Raw genomic sequence first — 25552 nt, forward strand, 5'->3', positions numbered from 1 at the left:
TCTTTCCCTTCAGACATAGGAGTTACCACTCTGCCCTTAACCACCAGAAGGCAATCTCCCCTGGTAATGGTTAAGCTCTCACCTACCTTCATGATCCAATTATCCACAAGAGGGCAAAGATCATTTATTCTTTGGGAAGAGGAAATGGGGAATTAAGTTTTATGAGCTAACGTTGAAAAGGCTTCTGTTTAACAAGAATCGTCGTAGAATTGTTACACATTTCATAGCGATGCATGTAGTGAAGCACAAAAGAGGCTATGAGATTCTAGCAGTCGTATTATATGATCAAAAATGGCTCAGATGGTTGGGCAAAGCCCAAGGGATCTGCCTTCATGATATAAGCGTGCGTCCTTAAAAAATTCTTGACATGTTGGTTAAATCCATTTTTGGTCAACAGAATAAGTATTTGAAAGAACAAGGGCAGTTAATTAGGAACAGCTATTGTTCATGAAATTTTGCAATTAGGTAAGACATGAGTTGTAGATTATAAGACTTAGCTTGGAAAATGTTGGCCTACATAGATTTGTAAAGATAAAGGCATCTAAACAATTGAATGTGGTTGAACAAAGAGATTTCTGTTGAGCCTTTATCTTTAAAATATGTACAAGATGGACAGAGAGAAACACAGAGCAATGTCACCATCAGTGAGTTTCAAGGAAACCAGAAAACTAAATATTAATGATGCTTTCAGAAACAAAAGTTCTCGGGACCTCCAGAAAGCTTTATTTTGCTGTATTTAGACCAAGAAGGACAAGGAAGTGAGGAACTCATTACGGGGTGTAGACTTAATAATCTATCAAGATGAATGATCTTACAACTGGAAATTTGATAGAGAGAATCAAAATCCAGAATAGGTGAAGTGCTAAGAACTAATCCAGACTTCAGAATGGGAATCGAAAGAATTGGCAGATGAAATTACAGAGCTATCCTAGTAATAAAAAATTTTTTAAAATGAGAATCGTCAGAAGGCTAGAGAGAGGCAAATGTTGCTGTATTTTTCAAAGATCTATTAAGCTGTATTCTGGAAATGATAAACGAGGAAACTTCTGGTTGATCCCTAGAAAAATTCTAGAATGAAAATTAAAACATGATTTCTGAGCTCTTAATGAGGAGTGAGCATAGGAGCCAAAGTAAGGTCACTACAAATAAGTCCTTCCACGTGGTTGTGGATTTCATTTCCATTGTGTTTGTAAGGAGGGCGATCAGGAACCCAGGAGATGGACACTGGGTTTGTTTCTACATCAGAGAGGCTCCTTGCTGATGTAAAATGAAGATGAATTCCTTATCCTTTCCATCTTATTCAGGAGCTCCATCTGCTTGGGACTCAGGTTTTCATCCTGGACTTTCTCTGAGTGTTGAGTGGACAAATCCACATATCAAGCCATACCTGCAAATTCGACAAAGCACAAGACGGAGTTGCGCACCTGTGAATTGTTAGGCAAATGCCATTTCATATCATTCTATTAAACAAAGGATATTTAATGCTAGCCTTCCTAGCAGAGGGACAGTAAGTTACTATCATGTTCTGGATACAGGTAAAGCTTCAGTGACTTGTAGAAAAGCAACTGTGTTTGGAATTACCTGAGTGATAACCATCCTCTAGTCCTAGACTGATACTGCTGGGGCATCAAAGTGACAGCTCCACAATAAGAATTGAGGAAAGTGTCCATCCCTTTTGCAAGAGTTTTAGCTTGGCTGGGAAACTGGCAAGTCTTGCTGTAACGTGGACAGGGTGCCTGCATTCTTCCCAGTGAGCTCCATTCCAACATGGCCCTGGAGAAGCTCTGCACGGCAGAGCCCTTACATCATCTGTACTATATGTACACTTGGTCAGGCTGTGTAAACTTTGACATGTGGGTGTCAATCTTTCTCATATTTGCAGATGGCTTTATCAGAGCGTGATTAGTTTCCAGAACAAATTTGAGCAAAAGAAAACATTACCTACAGTATGTAAGCCAACAGACCAGCTAGTTTTCAGATTTGTCTATTTACATGGGCACTGGATGTTTTGCTAAGGCTCTTTAAAACTGATGGTAATTGAACAGTGCCAGTGTGTTAGTGGAAGCTGATGAGTTGTAAAGGTTTTATAAACAACCAGGGTGGATTTGGCCACAGCCTTGCTGGTAATGTTTGTTAATCTCCCTGTGCAAGTGTGCACCTAACACAATGTAAATACTCTAGAATTTGGAGGTGTCAATAGTGTAACTTTTACTGTTTGTAAAATCATTCTTTGATATCATCAGTAAGTTGACTGAATGTCCCATGGCCAAATATAATAAAACCTTAAGTAAGCGCTTGCAGAGAAATAAGGGGAAACATGCGTTTTATTTTTACTCCACTGCATGTTTGTTAAAGGATCGCCACAGACTGATAAATACAGTCGTGACTGCCTGTGTGTAGATTCCTGCCTGGCTTCCAGTGAAGGCTCGTTTTATTCCACTCTGGGAAGGAAAAGTATCTGTTTAAAATTATTCGATGGGTTAGTTTACGTATTTTGCTGAGAAAGGCTACATACTGCAGAACTTCCAGGGAAAGTCTTGTCCCCATATTATCAGCAAATGAGACAAAGTTTCTTTAAGATTTATGTCCAGCAGAATTGTAAGAATGGGTATATCCGGTAAGAGCTGTGTTCAGTCAGGTATCGAAATTCCCGTGTATACACCTGTTTGTGGGTGTGGCTGGACTTTCAAGGGATGTCACATGATGTCTGCTGAGTCCTCCCTTTATTTCCGAGCAGACTTGTGAACCACTAGAGGGCCTATCCATTTGCCAGGGTTCTCTGGACAAGGAGGAAAAATCCTACCGCATATCAGAGAAAAATTTTTGCAAGATTTTTTTTTTTTTTGGTTTAGTATCTTCTTGACCACTCCCCTAACCCACTCCCTCCCCACTGTTTATATCGGTGAAAACTCTGGGGATGTGCAGCGCCCCAGGGTCTTTCAGACTAGACAGCAGCCCTTGGGGATCATGAGTGTCCCCTCCGGCTGCAGTATTGATGGATTGTGGAGGAAATGACATTTTAAAGGGAAAGTTGTGAATGGCAGATATAAGCATGACTGGCTCAGCACGGCAGCATACAAAATCAATACAAATAACCCAAACCTTAATACCTTGATCCGGGAAGGAGGCTGGCTTTATCAAACACTGGGAAGGGAGCGGCCCGAGGCCACCTGCACTGGCCTGGTATTGACCCACCTGAGAAGCGTTAGGCCAACTGCAATTAGGAGGTTTCTTTTCTTTTCTTTTTTTTTGCAGTCATTTCTTTCCCCAGAAATAATTTTCCAGGGAACTGTGTGCCAGAGTAAAAAAGTACCTTTGAAAGCACCCTTCCAGCACCCTTGATCCTGCCATGTTGTCACTGCAAAAATGAAGACACTATGTGCTTCTCTCCCCATTTTACAATTTGTGTCTGTTTTTGAATCTGTGAAAATAATCTGAAGACATCCACTGCCTTCCTCCTGTGTGGTTTCTAAAGTCTGGGAGAATGAGCCTTCCATTTCCTGAGCTCACAGTGATTCATCTCATTTCCCACTGTGGCAAGGAAGTCATTTTCTCTTCTTCGTAGCATAAAATTCTCAGGTGTATCACTAAGTTTGTGCAGCCAACCCCCAAAATCAATGGGCGTTAAGACCCAGTATTATAAAAGGACAGGGCTCTATCGATTGCAATATTAAATGTTCCCTCTTGGCATAATTGCATTTAAAGGAATGGGCTAAAAGGAAATTTGTGGCCAATTTACTTTGGGGATGTTTCTGAAGACCATCCTTACTTCTTGAAATTGAAACCTTGAATTTACTTCTTGCAAAGAGTGACTTTAAAATGTGAAAACTCAGAGTTGACCCTCTTTTAGATTTTATAAGGTGTGTGGGATGAGCACGTGGGTGGGGAGGCGAGGCACACTTTTTTTCAGGCACGTCTTTTTAGAGATTTTTCTTGTGTGTAGCCCTTGTTCAGGTCTACTGGGAAGAATGAGAAGGCTCAGAAAGCACTAGATGTTCCAGTGTGCAGACAAATCCTAACTTCGGGGTGAAAGCAAGACCCTCTGAAATCATTCAACCTCTTGCTTCTAGTTAGATGTCTCAGTGATGGAGCAGCTTCACTTATCATCAGCAGAGACTAAAAGAGGGCAGTCTTTAAATGCAAGGCACAAAATCTCTCACAAAATAGAAAAATGAAAACAGGAGAATTTATTTCCTCCATTGTATTATTCAATGCTTAGAAGAAAAGCAAATAACCAACATTTCTAGGCCTGGGTGAGCAGAGCCCTAATATGGTAGATTCCTCTCCCATTATTAATTATTTACTTTTTTAAAGGGTAGCCTTCTGTCTTTTAATTATGTGGGATGTGGGACGTCTGGGCACAAGAGACGTCTGTCTGTAACACTCTCTGCTGAACTGTGAGGGGACGGAAGACAAACGGTCCATGCGCTCTGTACGGCTTGGTCTCCAGGTCAAGAGCACCCCAGTCCTGGCCTGAATCGGAGTTTCTCTCTGGCCCTCGCAGGCCCCGGACAAGCCAGGTGTGAAAGTCTTACAACTGCAAGCTCTGGGGATTCAATGCTCCTGGGCCCCCAAACCTGCCGAGTTCTGAGCCTGCACGTGTGACAGTCAGGCCCTGTGAGGTCAAAGTCACAGCTGCAGGGAGCTGCATCACTTAATGTGTGTACAGAGTAACTCTGTTTGTTTGTAGGTCCTTAGTAGAAGGGTGTCTGTTGTTGACTTTTTGAGGCTAAAATTGTTTGAATTTTCTCTCCCTACTCTAAGCCACCTTACAGAGGGCTCTTTTTTCATGCTGTTTGTACATTCATTACCTTTTTAAATGTCCTGAAGCAGTAAACAGTTCAACACTTGTCTCTCCATCCACCTATTGTCAAGAAGAATGGGGCCAGACGGCCACGGGCCACGTCAGCCGCTGGCGCTCCCCGCTGGCCCCGGTAATAAATATTTGGAACTTCGGGGCAATTATTCCCACACGTTGTGCAGCCCTGCAAATCCTTAGTTAAAGCCAAATCAGATATTTGGAGAAAAACACGTGGCCCAAGATGTGTTTATAGGAGTACATTTCTAGTAATACAATTAACACAAGGCTCAGATTGGGGGTTGATTAATGGTTAAAAGAGAAAGGGATAAGCATAAGAAATAGAGCCTCTCTGCAGTTGCATAAAGGTGCCTGTGCACGCGTGTTTACTGTAACTTGAACAAAACTCCCAAAAGCCACAGCGCATTTTTCTTTAGTTTGGGGTTTGAAATTGTCTTGATGGGGTTTGAAATTGTCTTCTCAGGGGAAAAAGAAAATCACTTCATTTCAGCTATCTTATTCCCAGTCTTTGCACCTGAAGGGATGAACCCACATCTGGATTCCTTTGGCTCGGGCTGGGGGCAGGAAATCATGGGGACCTGGGTGTATTCATCTGGCTCCTGGAAATCCTGGAGGGAGTGTTCGCCTTCGTCCCTTGGGCAAGCAGGTCAGAGGAGCCTGGTGATGAGCACACCACTGGCTTCAATTAAACTAGTGCCCAACTTCCTGGTGGCCTGTCGGCTTCAGAAGCATCGCTCTCTTTCAGGGCAGACTCTTGTTGTGTCAGTTAAAAGGCCACGTGAGTTTCAGCCCGTCCTTACGTGAAGACGTTCTGGACAAGGTCCATGGTGCCCTTCGGTCCTGGTTTTGTGCACCCCAGTGTGTGTCTCTGTGGGGTTTCAGTTTGAACCTAGTCTGCCTTGCTTCTCCTACTCTCGACCCAGAACTGGGTCCAGCTGAGGCACAGGCTGCTCTGCGGAGGCTGCACCTTTTGTGGTGAGCGGGGCCGGCCTGGGGTGAGAAGCCTGGGCCCAGGAGCAGGGTGGTGAGGCCACCTGGGAAGCATCCAGCCCCGCCTCCAGGAGGAGGGTAGAATCGCAGTATCCTTGGTGCCCTTTCCTTCATGAGAACAGCCTACCTCCAGGGCCCAAGTGCATCTGGGGAGGGCAAGCCCTGCCCTCTGACCAGGGGCTAAATGGGGTCTCTCCTGTCAGGCCTTGGCTGGAGTTGACAAAGCTCAGAGCAGGATCCACTCTCCCCACTTGGATGAGGACGTGGGGCTGGAAGAATGAGGTTTCCATCCAGTCTTCCAATGATCGTGAATGAGGGCTTGGACTGGGCAGGGTTTGGCGACTCTCCCCTGGGAGCCCCAGGGGCTGATTTCCTACCTCATCAGGCTGCAGTGACTGTCGGGGAGCTAGTGGGTGTGACAGCAGATGACACAGTGCCAGGTCCAGGGACAAACACAAAGACTTGAGACTCAGGAAAGAAGACAGGTTACTGAAATGCCTTCCCTGTGGGTAGAAGGGGTTAAAAGGAATGCTCGGTCCTGGGAAGAAACAGGGTGAAAGGCCCGAGCCATTTTCCCTGGAGTTTTATGGGGTCTCATTAGAGAGCCTCTAACTTAGAAGGGGTGCCTCTGACCAGAAGACACTGCGGCCACTTACTGAGTGTATAAACAGGCGAGTCTCTAAAACCCCTTTAGGGTCACGTTCCTCCGTCCTCGTGATGACTTTAGGAATTAGCGTCCCTCTTGCAGGCAGGTCCTCGGGAAGGAGACACCAAGGGGAGTTAGGAGGGCAAAACGAGCACTGGGAGAAAGGGTGTGAAAGGAAAATCGAGGGAAGCAAGTGGGGCCGTCAGACTACAGTGCACACAGGCGACACCTATGATGTTAGGAGAATCACACTGGGAGCAGAAGTTGCTGGGCCTCTGGACCATGCCCTGCTCTGAACTTGGCTGGGGTCACACTAGAGGGGCTCAAAGGCTGGGATGTGTCTACAGGCTGCCGACCAACTCCAATCCCCAGAGCTCTTTCCAGAAGGACAGAGAGTCCTTCCTGGAAAGGGAATCTGAGTGGTGGGCTTTGGACATCACCCCCTGCTCTGTCATCACCTGGAGACTCACAGAGATCAAGGCTCTGGAGAGGAGCTTCTGCCGAGGGCACAGTCATTGTTATGTTTTCCTGTCCTGTGTATAAAGATGTGCACAATAGAAGACCCTTCAAGAATTGTACCATATGTATCTGGTCAACTCCTGAAAAACTGTCCTGATTCTCTTTTACCGCATGAGAATTATATAATCTCTTGTGCAATTTCCCTTTTCGAACTGGCCGCCAGGAGTCTGAGAACCACAGGGAATTTTTGCCTAGTTTCTGATAAAGAGTATCCATGACCTCTTTTTTTCCACATGGTTTTTGAACGTGCATTTAGCTATTTTATTCCTTAGGTTTTATGCTTAACCTCCATAAATGCTTTCTTGGAAGTGTGGAGGAATAAAATACATACGGAGATGGATTTAGATGTAGATAATTTACTGTTCCAGTGAGCCCTACAGGTCCTTCTGCTTTTATTTGAATACATTCTCTGATCCACTCAATTCTGCCTTTTCTGTGGCTTTCCACCCTTTTCCTTACACACACTTTGCCCACGTTCTCACCATCCCATTATGCTGAACCCACTCTATGAAGTTGAGTTCAATTCCTGGATGTACCAACACACACAGGAGCCAAAACCCTTCTTGGCATATTTCACCTTCAGTGTCTGTGACTCGGGCTCTGTTGCAGAGACATGCATTCTTGTTTCAGCCCTGTCATGTGAGAGCTGGCCCTCAAAGGAGTCGTTGAATGTGGCTATCTCATCTGTGAACTGAGATGGAGAACGCCTTCCTCTCAGTGTGGTTCAGAGAATGAAATAAGAAGTATTTTGTGCCCGAGATGCTTCCCTTCCCGTGCTTGAGAGCTCCCAGTGATTACGGCCACGTTACAATAGAAAGTACCGAACCACGGTCTTGCCGGGTATTCCGAATGCGATCGGACACACAGGCAGGCGGGTGTTGTTTCCTACAGATGGGCTCCTCGAATGATGGGCAGCAATTTTTTCCCACTTTTGTTAAATGTCCCTGAGTATCTGTCAGTGCTTCAGAGGGTCATACGTTATCGATCATATGATGATTAAACCCCATACGGGTTGTCATTGCATCCAAACTTTTGGCTGAACGGGAGGAATATCACACTGCTCTTAGCCCCCGTGAGTCCCTCCAGAGAGACATTTTAGGGAAACAAGAATAGCAGTTACCAATGTTACCTCTTATCTTCCTAAAAGCAAAGGTAAAATCAGTACAGCCCATGCTGTGGGGGAGATTCCTGTCCTAAACAGCTTGGCAGCGTGCAGTGGGGACCACATCATGGTACCCTGGACCTGGGTACCATGACTGGAAGCATCCCTAACCTCCTTCATTAACAGAAGAGGATGGAGGGTGGTAAACTGGGTCCCTAACTCACCAGAGGAGGATTCACCCATCTCTAGCACTGGTCTGTCCCTCACGCGGTGGCCGGCTTTCTGCCATCTTACCAGTTTCTTCTTCTCTTGCCTATTGGCCTGCAAGTTCATATTCTTCTCATCTCTTGTACAGAGAAATTCAATATTTTCCACCTTCTGCAGAGGAACTACTCATCTCATGTTTTCAGCACATTAGACACACATGCCTCAAGATGCTTCATGGGAACCTTTAATGACAGTATGTGGATGGCACCTGAGAGCAATCCCCAATCCCTGGCACTCACCTATCCCCCTAAACTCTGCCTGCCTTCTTCTGGCCCAACTCTGATAGCCCCTGCCACAATCTCTGTGTCTGTTCAAAGATAGACCCTGTGGGCCTTACAGTATCCAAATGGTGCTGACACCCCAGGCAGCACACAAGCAGACACACCGGGGTGTGGGAAGAAAATGTCAAAACGTATATTTATAAGTACGTTTATCCCATCATTTTAAAAATCAAATTTGTAAATGTTTTATAATATTCATAATATAATAATATACTTGTTTATGTATATAGTATATGTACCAGATAACTGCATTTTACACGTGTTAGGGTACATATTCTTCTTGTAACTTATGGAATACTTGGCAAAAACCATTTGAAGATCTCCACGCAGGAGACCTCCCCCAGATACAAATTTCCATCACTCAGTCACAAACAAACCCAGTGGTTCTCAAATTTGAACTCTGAAAAGAGGCAAATAATACTGCTGCTCTGCAAAGTCCAAGGCTAGTCTTAAATCGCCAGCTTGATCTAATCAGAGATGACTTTCATTTGACTCTGTGTGCATTTGGGTTTCTCCCCATCTCCGCTTTATCTGCACAAATAACACCAGTCTGGATCAGGCATGGGTTTGGCTTTGATGTTGAGAAGGGCCACATTCCGTTTTTAATCAATAACCTGATTCTGGAGTGTATGCCAGGCCCTGAGCTGCAGCGACTGCACAGCCGAAGGTCAGGTAGTGTCTCCCAGACTCTTGAACACAGGTCAAATCACATTCAATCTCCATCTCACACTCCAGGGAAGTCCAAGCCCTCCTGATACTTCTGTACATTCCTGAAGGCTCATGTCCTCAGGGTGACTCTGTCTCCAGGTGCCAGCTCCAATTCTTGGTATGTGTTTCCAAATCTCATCCCAATATGATGACATGTCCCCTTTGTGGCCACTTTTTAAAACACACTGATGCAGAGCACTTGAGAATGAATTCGATTTCAGTGAGGATTTGGGCATCTAAGGGGAGAGCAGCCATGTTACAGTGATATTTTAATCATCTCTCTCCTAATGTCACCAGGTCTCAGGATCCTGTCCCTCACGTGGTGGCCGGCTTTGTGCCGTCTCATTAGTTTCTTCTTCTCTTGTCTATTGGCCCAGAAGTCTGTAGTCTCCTCATCTATATCATATAAAGAAATTCAGTATTCTCCAGCCTGGACTTGCACACACCATCACATTTGGCAGAACAGAATCAGTAGAATTTCCATTTAGCCCAAGGAATTTAACAGATGGTGGTTGTGGGATAAATGGCAATTTTTCCTGTTACATGGGTATATGATGCAGAGAATCACAGGACCTGACCTGAAAGCTCTTCTTGCCCAGAAATCTACCACTTCCTACATCAGCCGCAGGCTGAGTTAGCCAATATGCAAATTCTGTGTATGCTTTATGCACCAGCAATGGATGAAACCGACATTTTAAAAATAATTTGATATTTGCTAGTTTAAAAGTGCCCATGGTCCCTCTATTGGCCCCAAGTTGGAGATGGGCACCTGTGTGCTGTTACACAAGGGGCCCTTTGGATCTGCAAACACCTCCTCCTGCATGCCCAGGGCCAGAGGAAGCCCAGTGGCATCCACGGTGACAGAATGCCCGTGAGAAGGCCAGGCAGGGTGACCTCAAGCAGCCCACCTCTTCCGGGGTGCGCCCACCAGCCCACACCCTGGCCCAGCCCCGCCTGCTCACAGGGCTCCCTCACCTGCCCTCTCTCTTTGCTTCGGCACCAGTAAAGGTGTTGGGTGTCAACTGGTCGTCCACCTCCTTAGGACTGGAGACTCTGTCGCCCCCAAAGCCCTGCCCCGATGGTGGAAAGCAGACGGTGCACCTGGCAGGTTTACCTGGTCAGGAGGCCATCTGCAGGAAGAGTTCCCTAGGCCATTGAGAGGCTAACAGATGCTAAAGGAGTTTCACCAGATCTCCTAGAAGAGACAGTGGCAGCCTGGTGGGTGGGCCCGGCTGCTTTAGGAAGAATCGAAGGTCTCAGGGCTTATCCAAAGCAAACCAAGCCTCGGGGCCCTTTTCAGGGCTGGGGGGTTCCAGCCCACATCCAGGACCTTCCCTCAGGATTAAATGAAACTTAAACCTGCTAACTAAACACCAGCACAAAAACTTCAGCGGGAGCCGTTCACCTAGCATCAATCATTGCTGACAGTTCACTGCAGGGAGGGAGCCCCGAGAGCTCGGGAACAAAGGCCAGGAGAGAAAGAAAGGAAAATCGCACAGAAAAGAAAATCTTCATCTCACAAGCTCAGGAAGGAAACGAAATGAAGGGAAACAGTCCCTAGCAGGGAGATGAACCCCAAATCAGACCAAGGTTTTGTGGCAGACTTTGCATGAGCCTCCTTTAAATCCCATGTAAAGAAATGCTCTGACCCATGGAGCCCTCCCAGCGGCAGGTGCTGGGATGAACACCCATTCATTCACTTGTTCGCTCCCTGCTATCCATTCATTCATTCCACAGTATATCTCAAAGGCTGGGCACACGATGTGACCAAGGCCAAGCCCCTGATAAGAGGAGGAGACAGAAGACAAGCAGGAGAGCGTATGCATACATCATTAGGCAGGCAGAGATGATGTCGAGGAAACAGAACCCAGCAAGGGGCCGAAGGTGCCTTCAGGTCAGCAGAGCAGAGGAGCCTCTCCTAGCAGCAGGCCCTGAAGTTGAGACCAGGAAGCAGGAGCATCATCGAATGACCAGGGCAGGATGTTCCAGAGGAAGGAACAGCAGGTGCAAAGGCCCTGTGGTGGACCTCCACCTGGTACATTTGAGGGACAGGTAGGAGGACAGTGGGCTGACCAGCACACGGGTCCTGCTCATGGAAACCCAGTGCATGGGGGCACCAGGTGGTCAGGATGCCAGCCCTTCACCTGGAGCCAGGGTGCTATTTTGCTCCAGACCAAACACAGTCAAGTCCCTGTTGTTCCTAAAAAAGCCATCAATTTTTCCATGAACTTAACAGGCACAGATACATATAAAGCCTGAGGCAGATACAGATGCACTGACAGGGGATACTAAAGAAATTCTGGACTGAGTTCCATCTAAATCCAATCCCAGAGCTTGCCCCAGGGCCTCGGAGGGCTGTAGGCAGGAAAAGCATCTTCAGGAGACTGTAGGGTGGGCTCTGCTCACCAAATCAGGCTTCACCCAGCTCTGCTGCTGCCATCCTAGCTAACCGTCTGAATTCTTCAAGCTCAAGGGTTCTGGCTTGCCCCTCTGCCAGGGATGGCTTGTGATCCATGTGTCCTGAGTCCCTCCAGGAGATGGCATGTGTCCTGGGCCAGCGAGCGGCCATTCCCTTGTGTGTGCCTGTGACATCCTCCAGCTCCAATGATCTGCGAGACTCAGGCCTTCAGGGCTTGGGCTGTGACCCATGGGCCAGGTCTGCATTCCAGGAAATCAGCTCCCCAGGGGATGGCTGACGGCTGGTGGTGGACACACACACCCCTCCGTCTCTACAGGTGGGGCAGCTCCGAGGCGTGTTCCACACTCTTTCCCAGAGGCCACAGCAGGAGGGAGCCTAGTCACCTCCTCTGCCCCCACCCCCACGTCGTGGCAACTGAAGGCGGCAAACCCTCTGCTGGCTGCCTTCCCCACGCTTCCTGGTCTCATCTCTCCGTTCCCCCTGGGTGCTTCCCAGGGTCACCTCCCAAAATGGCTGGTCCTCAAGTCCCTGGTTCAGTATCTGCCTTTAGGGAAACCAACCCCCAGGCACCGTGTAAAGTGCTGACCAACATTCATTCTTCTGGACTCAACTTAGAGGTTCCATCTTCCCGCAATCTTTCCTTGGTCTCTTGGCTCCCCAGCCCTTCCCACAAGATGCAGGTTTGGGTCAAGAGTCTTTAAAATAGTCTCTTAACACATAGAAGATGTTCAGTGTGGCTCCTTAAATTAAAATGCTACATCTCTAGATAACCAGCAAATGTAAGATGTGAAACCCAAGACCACCTTGCGTGCCCCGAGGGTTCCTGCAGATGCCTCTCTCCAGCTCCCATCTGCCCTGGCCTCACCTCCTGATGGGGACCTTCCCCTCTTTGGAGGACATATTGATCAGTGCTCTCTAAGGACAGTTCTATTGACAATTTGGCTTTTCTCAGAAAAGCACAGCAAAAACAACTTTTCGAATTTAGGCTAGCCTCCGTTGCTCAATATTAGCTGTTCTTCCTGGAAATATCTTTTGGGGAGAGATGTTAATTACCAATATGGATCATTTCCCAAACACAGGGACACGTGGACCTGAGCACACACTGGACAGTGAACTCCAACCTTTAAGGCTCAAGCCTTGTGTTTCAGCATCTGGCCTTTTCCCTTGAAGACGTATGCTGCCAAAGTGGCGTCCTCAAGTTCAAAGCATCCAAACAAAGAGCACTAATCACATTTCTACCATTCAAAGACAAAAAGACTTAAAATAGATCTTCATTGGTCTGAAGTTATTTCACCTGCAAGTAAGTTAGATTAATTTCTTGGCCTGAACCCAAAGTAAACGGACTTGTGTTCATTGCATTTTAAGGTAAATGTGTCTCTTGCAAATCTGCACAAGTTCAGGGGTAGCAAAGAGCTGATAAGCCATTCAGGGATGCATTAGTCATTTTCAGAAGGTGTCTCTACCAGGAGGTCCATCTACAGAGCTGTGCAAGCATGTCCCCCAGGAGCTAAAACCGTATGAACCGAGAGATCTCTTTCCTGGAAACAAACCAGAACAAGAAAGAAATATTCTGTGATGAAAACATGAGGCAGAGCTTCTGGGATCTTTGGAAAAAGAAAGAAGCCACGATTGCTATGTTGTTCAAGACCATTGGAAAGAGGGCTCTGCTGAATGTTGTAGGGAATTCTGACCTCTCGTTGAGGAAGAGAGCTGGAAAAGGCATTTGTCAAATCTTCTCAATGAACAGTGACTTTCTACGGACTTCCCGTATAGAGGGAACAGGTGAGGTGTAGGTGAAGAGATGAGGTCAAGCCAACAGGAGCCTGAGAGCACCCAGGTTTGCTCATCTCCTGTGGTACAAGGAGGCATGAAATGCGCCACCAGTGTTCTGAGGTGGGATGAATGGCCACTTACAAATTTCTTGCCCTCAGGCTTCACGATGTTGCTTCAGACAAATCTCAAAGGCAGGGTTAGAAACTGAGCTCACAGTCCCGTGAGCACACTCATCTACACACAGTCACACAGGTTGGGGAACAGTGGTCCAAAGCGAGGAGGGGGAGGGGATGGAAAGGAAGGGAATGGAATACAGCCCCAAACCCCACTGTGTGCAGCGGGGTCCAGGCAAAGGCTGGAGACGGCAGTAAATGAGAGTCCCGGGCAGGTGCTCGAGAACAGCTGTCGCCTCACAAAGACAGTGCATGTGAAGGCCACTGTGTTTATTATTCAGTTATATTTACCTTTATTGTCTTCTGGGCACCACTCAGATGCTCCATTATTGCCCAGAAACCAACCAGAGGTTGGTTCTTCATTCTGTCCCCACGGAGCAGCAATAAACTCTTTCAGAGTTATAGGGAAATCAGCAGAGTTTCTAGGTAGACTTCTGAAAGGCTTTGCCCCGACCTTTTAAATACAATGGGGTAAGTGAGGTGAGAGGCTGACGAAGCTTGGGCTCTTCCCAACTGATTCCATGTCTCATTTTGGTCAATAAAGCACTTTACAAACTTCGAGTTCTGCGTGGCCAAGGGAGAGACTGAGCAAAGCAGCGGTGGAGAATATCTTCATGATATATACCACTAGACCCATTAGACCTGCACCTTAAACACTGGAATGACCCCTGTCCTTTTATTTAATAGGGAAATTTCATAAGCATAAAAATATGCCAAGTTTCCTGGAAGTCACATTGCAGCTCACCTCTAAGAAACTACATTTTATTGGGCTTTGGCATGGCATCAAAAAAGAATATCCACAATGATCTGAAAGGGCTATTAAAACACCCCTTGATTTCCCAACGACAATCTGTATAAGAATAGCTTTTCTTCACACACTGCCACCCAAATAACATAACACAACAAATGGAATGCAGAAGCAGATATGAGAAACTCGGTGTCTTTATTAAGCCAGATGTTAAGGAGAGCTGCAAAAATGCAAAAAATGCCACTCGTTTCCTTTAATATTTTTGTTTAGGTAAAGATAGTCATTTTGTAAGAAATAGGTTATTTGTGTTAGCATTTAATTGGTTTATTATTATTTCAAGATGAATTAATAAATGTTTTTATAGTTTCTGTTTCAAGCTCTAGTATGCTAAATATCACTATGAACAGACGTAACCCACATAAATAAAATCTCTTTGGAATGTCCATAATTTTTAAGAATGTAAAGAGGCTCCAAGATCAAAGAGTTTGAGAACGGCTGATATCTAAGTTCTCATCCAACTTTGCATTACATTGTTGCAACCTTTGGTCTACAAAGATCTGGTTGTCAGTTCCAACCACAGAAAAGTCAAGATATTGAAGGAATATTTGAGAAGACCTGGAAGGGTTTCCATATCAGCCTGTCAGTCAAGTTCCAAGTTTAGTCCCTTGATTGAAAGCTCTTCCATGGGCTCAGCCACGTCTGTATAGTGGGGCAAAGGTTTAGTCTTACTAAACCCTCCCCTAAGCAACCCCTTCTTCTTTTAAGGAAGGGACTCCTATGATTAGGTGATTGCATCAGAGAGGGGTAAGCACATGTCAAGTCCCAAGGACACGCTTCCTGTGAGGTCCATCTCCTCACACAGGTTTTCTCTAATGTCACCTTCAGACAAGGGCTACCCCAAGAGCAGACACAAAGCAAGTCATAGTCCCAAGCCTTACTCTGCAGGAACTAATGAAGAATGAAACCGTGCAGGATTTGCCTCCTAGAAGCTCTCTTCCTCTCTGTGGATTCCTTGAGGTGGCTGAGCTGGAGCTGGTGGATGCGCTGCCAGGATGCCCCATGCCCCCCACTGTCAGACCCTGCAGGGGGGCCACGTCATCTGTTTGCTCACCTACAAAAAGCAGAGTGATCCCAACACGGATTCCCCACAGATTCTCAAGTTATCAAAAGAGCGGCTCTCTCCGTCCATCTGTCATTTCCTAGCTCTGTTGCTGCCTTCCTACGGTAAGAGAATGTTTCCTGTGTGTGATTTTCTACATCTAATATGGATAAATTGAGAGGGTCCCAATTACAGAAGAGGTGCTCCAACAGAAATTCCAGAGCAGTTCACAATCACAACCAAAAAACGCAGTATTGTCAGTGAAGGCTGTTGGAGTTGTCGACTCAGCCGAGACCAAGTGTTCTCTTCCTCAAACTTGGTAAAGCCAAGGAACTGCTTTCGCCAGGCAGTGTTGCTTCAGAACACTCACTTGGAAAACAGCTGGAAAAGGGTCTGCTGAGTAGAAGACAACCCCCCTTCTCTCAAGATTCCTGCAGAAAACTCCATGGTCTCTTTTGCACCAGATAATAAATAACATCTTTATGGCACTATGCTGCTTTGATTCCCACCTAAAGTCTGCACACCACCATCTACGTGATGTCTTATTATATTTTAGGGTGCATGTTTATAACACACTTATATGTAAAGTGATTCAGGTGATTTGTTCAAGAAATCAGAAGTAAAACTTCTAAAGAAGCGAAGCAAAACTTTAAAAATAAACAAAGCAAAGAAAGAAACAAAGCAAAACTTAAAAAAAAAATTCTGTTCCTCATGAGGAGACAGGAGCCAACTTGTTCCGTTTTATCCCTTGGGGTCACCACTGGGCTTCCCCCATCAAACCTTTTTGCTTTTTAAATTTAGTCATGCATGTATTTATTTGTTCAACAAAATTCAAAGCATCTTCTAGGGAAAGGGATTGAAGAATTTGAAAGAAATATTTCAAAATGCAAGTCATGGGAAATATTACAGAAAAAGTCACAATCACTTAATAAATATAAAATGATGTCATATGAAGTACCTAGTTTTTTAAATGCATCCACCTTTTACAGATGATTTATCAAAAAAAAAAAAAGATTCAGTAACTTGCCAAAGTCACAGTTAGTTTTTCCAAGAATATATATATACATATACATACATACATATTATATGAAAATGTGTCCCCCGAGCTGGTCTCCAGATAGATATTTAATAAATATTAGTTCCTCTTTTCTCTGAATTCAGATCCTGATCAACATCCGTCAGATTTCCTTTTTTTCTTCTGTCCTTGGTTGTCACATAGAATTGAATATTTATGATGAAATAGACCCACTGGCTGACTTGGTCACAGAGAAAAAATATGATGAAGGCTTCTGGCCCCGAGTGAAGGCAGGTGACAGATGAATCCAGCTCCTGGGGATTGTGTGTAAAGGGATACACCTGCCAAAGGTGGTTAAGGAGAGATGTATTTCTATACAGGGAACTGCCATAAATCAGAAAGAGATAAAAGCATTTAAAAACAACAAAGCAGGCGATAGTTTTTGAGTAATTGAGCCCAGTTTTAGAAAACAAGAAATGTCTGTGTCTGTCCTTGTCTTTCAGCCATTATTCTCTGTTTGGCTAAGCTATACAAACATCAGGACTCTAATGTAAAAGACTTTTGTGTGTTGCACATAAATGTCTTTAATCTTTTGAGTTAGGAATTTATTAGTTGGGTCTTCTTGGGTAAATTCAGTGAAGTTCTGAAATGGGTTTTCCTCCAAAAAGAAAGAGAGAGGGAGGAGGCAGGGAAGGGTCAGGGAGGCTCAAACAAGAAACTCCCCCCCGCCCCGAGGAAAAAAGTGTTCTCCTGGCACAAGAGAGTAGGGGAGAGTCCAGCTGATATTCACCCAGTTGAAATCTGGGGCCCAGGGGCATGTGCCTTGGGTCAGGCCGGGGTAAAGGGACTGCAGTGGAGGTGACCAGTTGCATATGAAGGTCCTTTCTTGGGATTTCAACAACAAGAAGCAAAACAAACCCACAAGACCAGAGTTAAGCCTCATGGCTGTGCTCTGCCCACTGGCTCTGGTCGTCCTCTCTTCTTGCCCTTTCTACGATGCCTTGGTCAAGGCCACATCACAGTCTGGCAGCATCCCCATGGTCAGCCCATGACCCGGGGTTCAGCCAACTCCGCTCCCGTCTGTGGGCTGCTGAGGACAGACAGGGAGAACCCTGTGAGTTGGTTGGGAGAAAGAGCATGTGCCAGCAGCAGACGCTGCTGCTTCTGCATTCATTTTTATCCTCCTCCTGCCATGCCTGCTCCCTGCCCCATCCCTACATCTGCCTTTGCAGCTCCATAAAAAGATTTCATGTGGAATGAAGGTCTGCAGAAGGCAGTTGGATCTGGGACGGGTTTGTTTGACTGTTTTCACAAGAGGGGTGAAATTGAAATGAAATTTAATTGAATGAAATTTTAATACATGAAAAGGTCTTCATCTCAACACTCAGGACTCTCAGAATTTGCTTGCTTTTTTTCCTGGAAATTTTCAAAGGATAACTCTTCGTGAGATGTCAACCAAAGGACTGTGGGAAATCGGGTGTATGGATTTGCCAGAGCTGCTGTAACAAGTACCAGAGACTGGGCAGCTTAAACAACAGAGATGCAAGGTCTCTCAGTTTTGGTAGCCAGAAGTCTGAGATCAAGGTGTAGGGCAGGGCTGGTTCCTTCTGAGGCTGTGATCTGTTTCAGGCTTCCCTCTCAGTGTCTGGTGTTTTGCTGGCCTTCTTTGGGGCTCTTTGGCTTATAGACACAGCACTCCCATGTCCGCCTTCGTGTTCACATGGCTTTCACCCTCCTGCCATAGTGGACTGGGGGCCCAAGCTGCTCCAGTGTGAACTCATCTGAACTAAATGCACCTGCAATGACCCTATTTCCATAAATAAGATCACATTCTGAGGTCTGGGGTGTTAGGGCTTCAACACATGAATTTGGTGGGGACCCAGTTCAACCCTTCAGCCCATGACATATGGTGGGGGGGTGGTGTGTGTGCTCAAGTTCCCTCCCCACACAAATGCAGACACATGTTAAGCACGTAGTATGTTGTGATGGTGGACGGTGTGTTGGAGGGAAGTGGGGTGACCAGCTGTCCTGTTTTGCCTGAGACTGAGAGGATTCCTGGGAGAAAGAACTTTTGATGCTAAAACCGTGAAAGTCCAGGACAAACGAGGATGACTTGATCGCCTTGGGTCTGCCCTCCAAAGGCCTCACCCCCAGACCCCCCTCCACTGTCAGGGGGCTTCCCAGCCCACAGACAAGGGAGAAAAGCCCAGGGTGGGGCTGCGAGAGACACCAAGCCACAGAGCCCTGGGGAGAGAGACCATTCTGGGTGCCCTCCCTATGTCTGCAGCCCCATCTCAAGTTTCTGGGGCCACTTTCCCATCCCTCCAGCTCCCCTCACGCCCCTCACTACCCCTCCCCTGTGCCCAGCATCACCGTCACCCCCCACGCCTGAGCCCCCGACTCCTGCCTGCCACCTGGAGTCCTCCCCACTTGGAGCCCCTCACCTCGCTGACTTCCCCCCTTCCCCCCTGGTACCCCCTGTGCTGCATGTGCTGTGCACCCCCTTCTCTGAGAAATCCTACCTGCTCCTCAGACAACACCTTCTCCATGAAGACTTCCGTGATCCCAGTCCCATCGCACACACACACCCCACCGCCATCACCACCACAATCTGTGCTTGCATGTACCACACCCCACACACCTCACATATCACACACACACCACACACATACAACACATACAACACACATGCTACATACACTAGGCACATACCTCACACCCCCCTACATCACACATACGCATAATATATATACCACACACACACCTTCATTACACACCCTCACATACATATCACACACACACACATAAAATACACACACCACCCACCTCACACACATGCCCTGCCAGCTCCCTCCTGTGTCTCGTGGCATTTTGCTGAGAGCTCTGTTTTTGGTCACCACATGTGACTTTGTGACAGTTATTCGCTTCCCTCCCAACTTTGTCTTATTTGGGCCTGAAGCAGGTTCTTTGTGTGGTTAAGTTTTGTTCCCCCCAAATAAATCAGGGTCACATGCACCATGGCCTCAGTGAACATGAGGTGAATTAAACTGAATACAATAAAACTGGAGTTAACCCAACAGGAAGAGGAAACAGGGAGGAGAAATGCAGGGCAGTGGGAACCCCAGGCCACAAGGAAGGCGAGCTGGGCGTGAGCTGCACCTGAGGGACAGCACACCCACATACCCACAGCCCAACTTTAGAACCACCACGCGGGAAGTCCGTGTGGGTCTAGGGACACTAAGGCCCCTCCGATGGCAGCCTCCCAGGGCCCGAGGGGAGGCTGGGACTGCAGGGTCCACATATCAGGCCGGGGTGGGAACCCCAGTGGGCAGGGCCTGGAGCTGAGGGGCTTTGTGCTTGAGGCTGCACGTTAATAATGGACCGTCAGGTATGTTTATGTGGAAAAACCTTCACATTCTGCAAATGAGCCAGGTATGCGTTGTCTGCCTCATCGGGAATTCTGCACACAGCTGGACGCGCTCACAAATTCACAATTCAGAATTAATTGGTTTTTAGGCCATGCATTTAGGTCAGATCACCCAGACACTCCATTTCCTGTGGTGAAAAGAAATTAAGTCAATTTCCCCCCCCTCCACCCCCGCCAGACCCCCCTGCACTCATCTCGAAGGCCTGGTGAGCCGGCCCTCCGCAGGCAGGGAGAAAGCCAACCTTTAAAGGCATTCTCATTATCTCTCCGGGAGATGTCATTAAGTACTGTAAACATGTCCTGAATGAGTCCATGTCACAAAGACTGCAAAGTGTTTATAGAATAAAAACCTATAAGCGCCCAAGTGAGATAAAATGGGCAGGGGGAGAAAGAGGGAGAGGGAGACTCAAAAAAAAAAAAAAGAAAGAAAGTAAAAGAAAAAGAAAAGGACTTCTTGACCAACAAGTTGGGTGAAAGATGGGGATTATAAGGTAAATTTGGCTTGAGGAGCTTTGACCTCGGAGGGAAGCAGGGATGGAACCCACCTGGCTGGTCTAAGGGTCCACTCTTCCCAGTCCCAGTCTCCTTGCAGACATCACCAATCAATCACACCCATCTTGCCCACTGAATCCATACCTGGCAGACATTGCTAATCAATCACATCCATCTTGCCATCAGAAGCCACACCTGGCAGACATCACTAATCAATCACACCTATTTGTCTTCTGAATCCACACCTGGCAGACACCACTAATTGATCACACCCATCTTTTTTTTTTTTTTTTTCCCCAGCTTTCAACAAACAACAGCTTTTACAATCAAGTTAGGGAAACAAGACGCTTGGAGGTCTGCACTGATTTTAAACCCCTAGAGCTGACACCGTGAGCTCACGCAGGCCCGAGGACAGTGTCCAGAGTATATGGTGCACGGAACTGAAGAGGGTCAGTGTGCTCGTTTCCAGGGAGGAATGGCAGCACCAAGACTCTCCTTTAGGCTCTTCCCTCAGCCACCAGAAACGCTTCCCCCCACCCCTGCAGACAGCAGAAGGACCTGGGAGTTTACACCCCTGGGCAGGCCTCAGCCCCTGGCTGGCCGAGTTAAAGCACAGCACCTTGCTTGGGGCGGGGCAGGGGAGGGGGGTAACTTCTGAGGCACACATTACTCCCCAGAGTCCCGGCATGACGGTGGGAGGGCTCAGGCTGAAGCTGCCTTCTGCACAACTTCAAGATCGCAGCCCCACTCAGCTTCCTCCCTCCCTGCCCCTCTTCTCCGGGTCCTCAGCACCCCTAGGGATACAATCTCAACACGTTATCACTTGCACGTGAATTCTCACCTTGGGCACAGAAAGAGCTGCAGATGATGAGCTCTTAGAGGGCACAGCAGACCTCACCTGTGCTTTGTCACGCTCAGGTGGGCCACACCTGCTCCTGGGACTCCGCCTGACCTCTGCTCCCACGTTGTGCCTGGCCAGGTCTATACCCTGCAGAGCCAGGAGCTGGGACAGCTGGAGCAGACCTGACGGGCTGCGCACGTGACCTCCCTTGGTGAGGACGCATGTGGTCTGCCCCACGGCCAAGAAGCCACGTGGAGACTTCCTGCTGGGGTTGGGGGCGCACTAGAAAACTGTTGTGGCCACATCAGCTGACATGAAACCACTAAAGACTATGCACAACCTACCCAGAAGGAAGCATGAGAAGTAATCATGGGGGCCCAGCAATCTCTGGCTGGGCCTCTGCTCCAGCCATGGTCTGTGCCTACGATGCCCCAGGACCATATCTAAGCATTCCTGGGCCCCCTCCAGTCTGATCTGACCTCTGCCTGCACTCTCTGGACAGAGAGCAGTGCCCCTGCCCTGTGGTCACCATCACAGCCGACTGGGCATCGTAAGAAAACCCTACCTTTTCCATCTTTTCGAGCCCTCCCACTGCCCAGCGCAGTGTTTTTCTCAGAGTTGAAAACTGAATTCTGAGCTGAAAGGCCCTGCATGTGAGGGAAACAGGAGCTTGTATAGCTGGTCCCTCCCGACCCACCAGCACTCAGGATGCTGGACCAGGGCATCTCAGTACCACGAGATGGCCGTGATTTTCACCCCATCCCTGCTTTGTAACACTGTAGTGCACGCACAGTGATCGTGTGTTCCGAGGCCAGCGAGGTGAGTCTTTCTTGAAGTTCAGTGTGTCTTGTTTTTCACCTGGAACATAGCTGTTGGCTTCTGAGCTGGGATCCTTCACCTGGAGTTCATTGTCTGGGGACTCCCAAAAATTGAGCGCCTTTTATTTTTTTCTTTGCGGGAAGTGGGTATGACTCTCAGCAGATTCTGAAAGGGGTGTGGATTCATTTTCCACGGCTGCTGTAACAAATTACCACCAACTTAGTGGCTTAAAACACAGATTTATTTTCTGATGTTTCTGTGAGTGGTCTAGCCAATATTGGTCTCACGGGGCCAAAGTCAGGATGTGGACAGAGTTGTTCTCCCTTCTGGAGGCTCGGGGGGGGTGGGGGATTTCCCCAGGAGAATCGCTATCCTGGCCCTTTCCACCTTGGCTGGTGGTCTCTTTGTCCATCGTCGAAGCCACAAGGGAGTGGTGGGGGGGGTTGAGCCCTTCCTCTGAGCCCGTCTTCTGTCACATCCACCTCTGAATGCTCCTTGTCTGCCTCCCTCCACTCTTGTGATTACATTGGGGTCCCACGAACACTATCCTCCCGAAAACAGACCAAAAAGCATGTTGTGAAATGTCATGGGTGCTCGCTGATCAATACTTCGTCAATACTCAGTCATCAGGTATTAGTGAGCATCTTCCCTCTGCCGGTCAGCGTGCTGAGATGATGAGACCCAGTCATGAAAGAGAGGTGAGTGTGACCACCATCCTGATTTGCTCAACACAGGGGTTTCCCGAGGTGCAGGACTCCTATTGCTGAGGCTGGAACAGTCCCAGGCAAGCTGGGATCCTTGGTCACCCCAGGCATGGTCTCTGCCATGAGGAATTTATAACCCCGTGAGGGTCATGAACAAATGGCAGTGAAGCTGACTTCATGAGTTGCCAGATGTGCTTTGAAGGGAAGAGGAAAGGGACTGGGACAGAGATGGACAAAACAGTGGCCCCCCCCTTCCCCTGGGAGCCCCCCTTTTGGGTAACATTGACTGCACTCCAAATTCAGGCTCATCGTTACACACACTGTTTTGTTTAAATCTTAAAACAGCCTCAGGAAATGAGGACAGTTATCGCCTGCAATCTGCAGGAGGAGACAGAGAACTAACTGGCCTAACATCACAAAACCACTGTCTTAGGTCAAGTTCCCCAGAAACTAGCATCCACTTTAGCCGCTAAGTGCTAAAGCAGAATGTGGACCCAACCTAGCAAGCTCCAAAGCTGGGTTACTAAACCTCTCTTCCATTCTTTCTGCTTTCACATTCTTACAGATTTCCCTAAAACATAAGATTTACTTTTTTTTTTTTTTTGGAATTTTTCTCCTGCAAGAATACTCCTTATCCACCAGGACTGGTGTCACACAAATATTAAAACCCAAAGTGTGCTGCCATTAGAATGGACAGGCAGGAGAGCATTGAGGCACATTGGTAATTTGCTCTTGTTTCTTTCTGACACGTGCTAATAACAGAGACCTAATTAGCATGTCACTGATAAGATGATGAAGATTCAGTATAACTTTCTGGATCTCAGTGGTTTTTCAAATGGCTTTTAGGCATCATAACCCATCATAGAATTTCCACACACACACACACACACACACACACACACACACACACACAGGTAGTAATTACGCCAATGCCTCTGTGTAAATGGGAGACTAGGAGGCAGTGTTGTGTCTTTTCAGAATTATCCCAGGAGTGGTAACTCCTAATTTCAAACATCAGAAGGCCTCCTTATTCACTGTAAATGTGATGTTTTAGTGTGACCTTGGCTCTTCACTATCTCGGAGAACAGATCCTTTATGGGCTCCAGATGGAAAGTGTAAAGTTAATAACCCCTTGCAGACAAAACCCATATGTTTTCCACATACTGCAGGGATGTACTTTGTTCGAAGTGTCATTTATGTAGAATGAAATTAACACATATATGATGATAGATTGCTGTTTCCAAATTGTGTGCTAGACATAGCAAAAAAAAAAGTAGTATAGACATTAAAAAGTCTGAAAGAAGAAATAGGTCTTCCAACTGGTAAATAGGAATCACCAACCTCTCTTGTATTCGTGTGTGTATGTGTGTCCTATGTATGTTTGGGAGGGGCCATTCTCATGTCCCCCAAATAAACAAACACACACAAAAATCATTGTTCAAAAATCATTTATGTATTTGTATTACTTAGGCCAAGGTTTGACTACAAGTAACAGGGACTGAAACAAGAAAGACATTCATATCTCTCAGATGTAAAATCCAGATTCTACCCCATAAATTCCTTGCAGTCCTTTGCTGAAGCATGAATCTACTGTGTCTAAGCTTTAGCCCTGGTCCTCTTGATGCAAGATGGCAAACTACATCCATTTTCAGGTGGGAATGGACCACATAACGTGGCTGCTTGTATCTTATTGGTCTGACCTTGGTCACATGGCAACACCCAGCCCAGGGGGAGGCTGGGACATGTAGTCTTTTACATGAGTAGCCAAGCACCTTGCTAAAAACTGGGGTATATGACTGTGAACAAGAGGTGGATGGATGTCAGGGAATAAGAACAGCCCTGACACAAGCATCTAGGGTAATTTCTAAAGATGTCAATATGGCTAATTTCAGTAAGGACTATTCATGTCTCTTTAAATCAGAGGGAAATTCTTCTAGCCCTTGGCTGATTCCAGGGTGAACTAAAATCTGAGGTCAACTCTAATTGTACTGTTGCATGAAGGCGTTTTGGAACATGAAAAATCAATCTGGCAGCACCAGCTCCCTTTATCAAGGTAAGATTCTGTAATGGAGGTTATTATTTTTTTTCAATTAAAACAATTATCAGAGAGCATCCTCACCCAAGGCCACACCTTCTCTTCCTGGAAGCCCCACATGCAGTGACTTATCCATGTGGGGACAAAAAGACCCTGCCTTCTCACCTCCCCAGGGTCAGTGCTGAAGGGTTGTCCGCCTTCAGAACTCGCCAGGGGTCGACTGAGGCTTCCTGGGGCCTGCATCTCAGCTCAGGACCCACGCCGACCCCACCTCGCCCTCCTACCCCTTGGAGAACATTTTACAATAAACCTGCACACGGGTCTCTAACTCTGAGGCTACTTCCGGGGGAGAGGAACCAGCCAAGTGACCATACTGGGTCACTCTTCTGTCACATCCCTTACACTTGTCAACTGTCTCCATACAGTTGTATGGAGTCAGCTGTCTCCCCCGACCATGGCAAGTCAATGAGCAGGTCTGCTTTCTGCTGGAGGCTGGCTCTGCTCAGGTCTCCTCTCCCATCCTAGGAATCCCTCTGGATACACCAAAACCACTACTTGTGACAGCAGATGCCCTTTGGTTGATCATAATCTTTAGGGAGAATATGTGCCATCTCGAGGTATGGAAAAGAGTGGGAATCTGGGGACCTGAACTCCATCTCTGCTCTGCCATATCCA

The sequence above is a fragment of the Lipotes vexillifer genome, unplaced genomic scaffold (genome assembly GCF_000442215.2).
Source record: "Lipotes vexillifer unplaced genomic scaffold, Lipotes_vexillifer_v1.1 scaffold365, whole genome shotgun sequence".
NCBI lineage: Eukaryota > Metazoa > Chordata > Mammalia > Artiodactyla > Lipotidae > Lipotes > Lipotes vexillifer.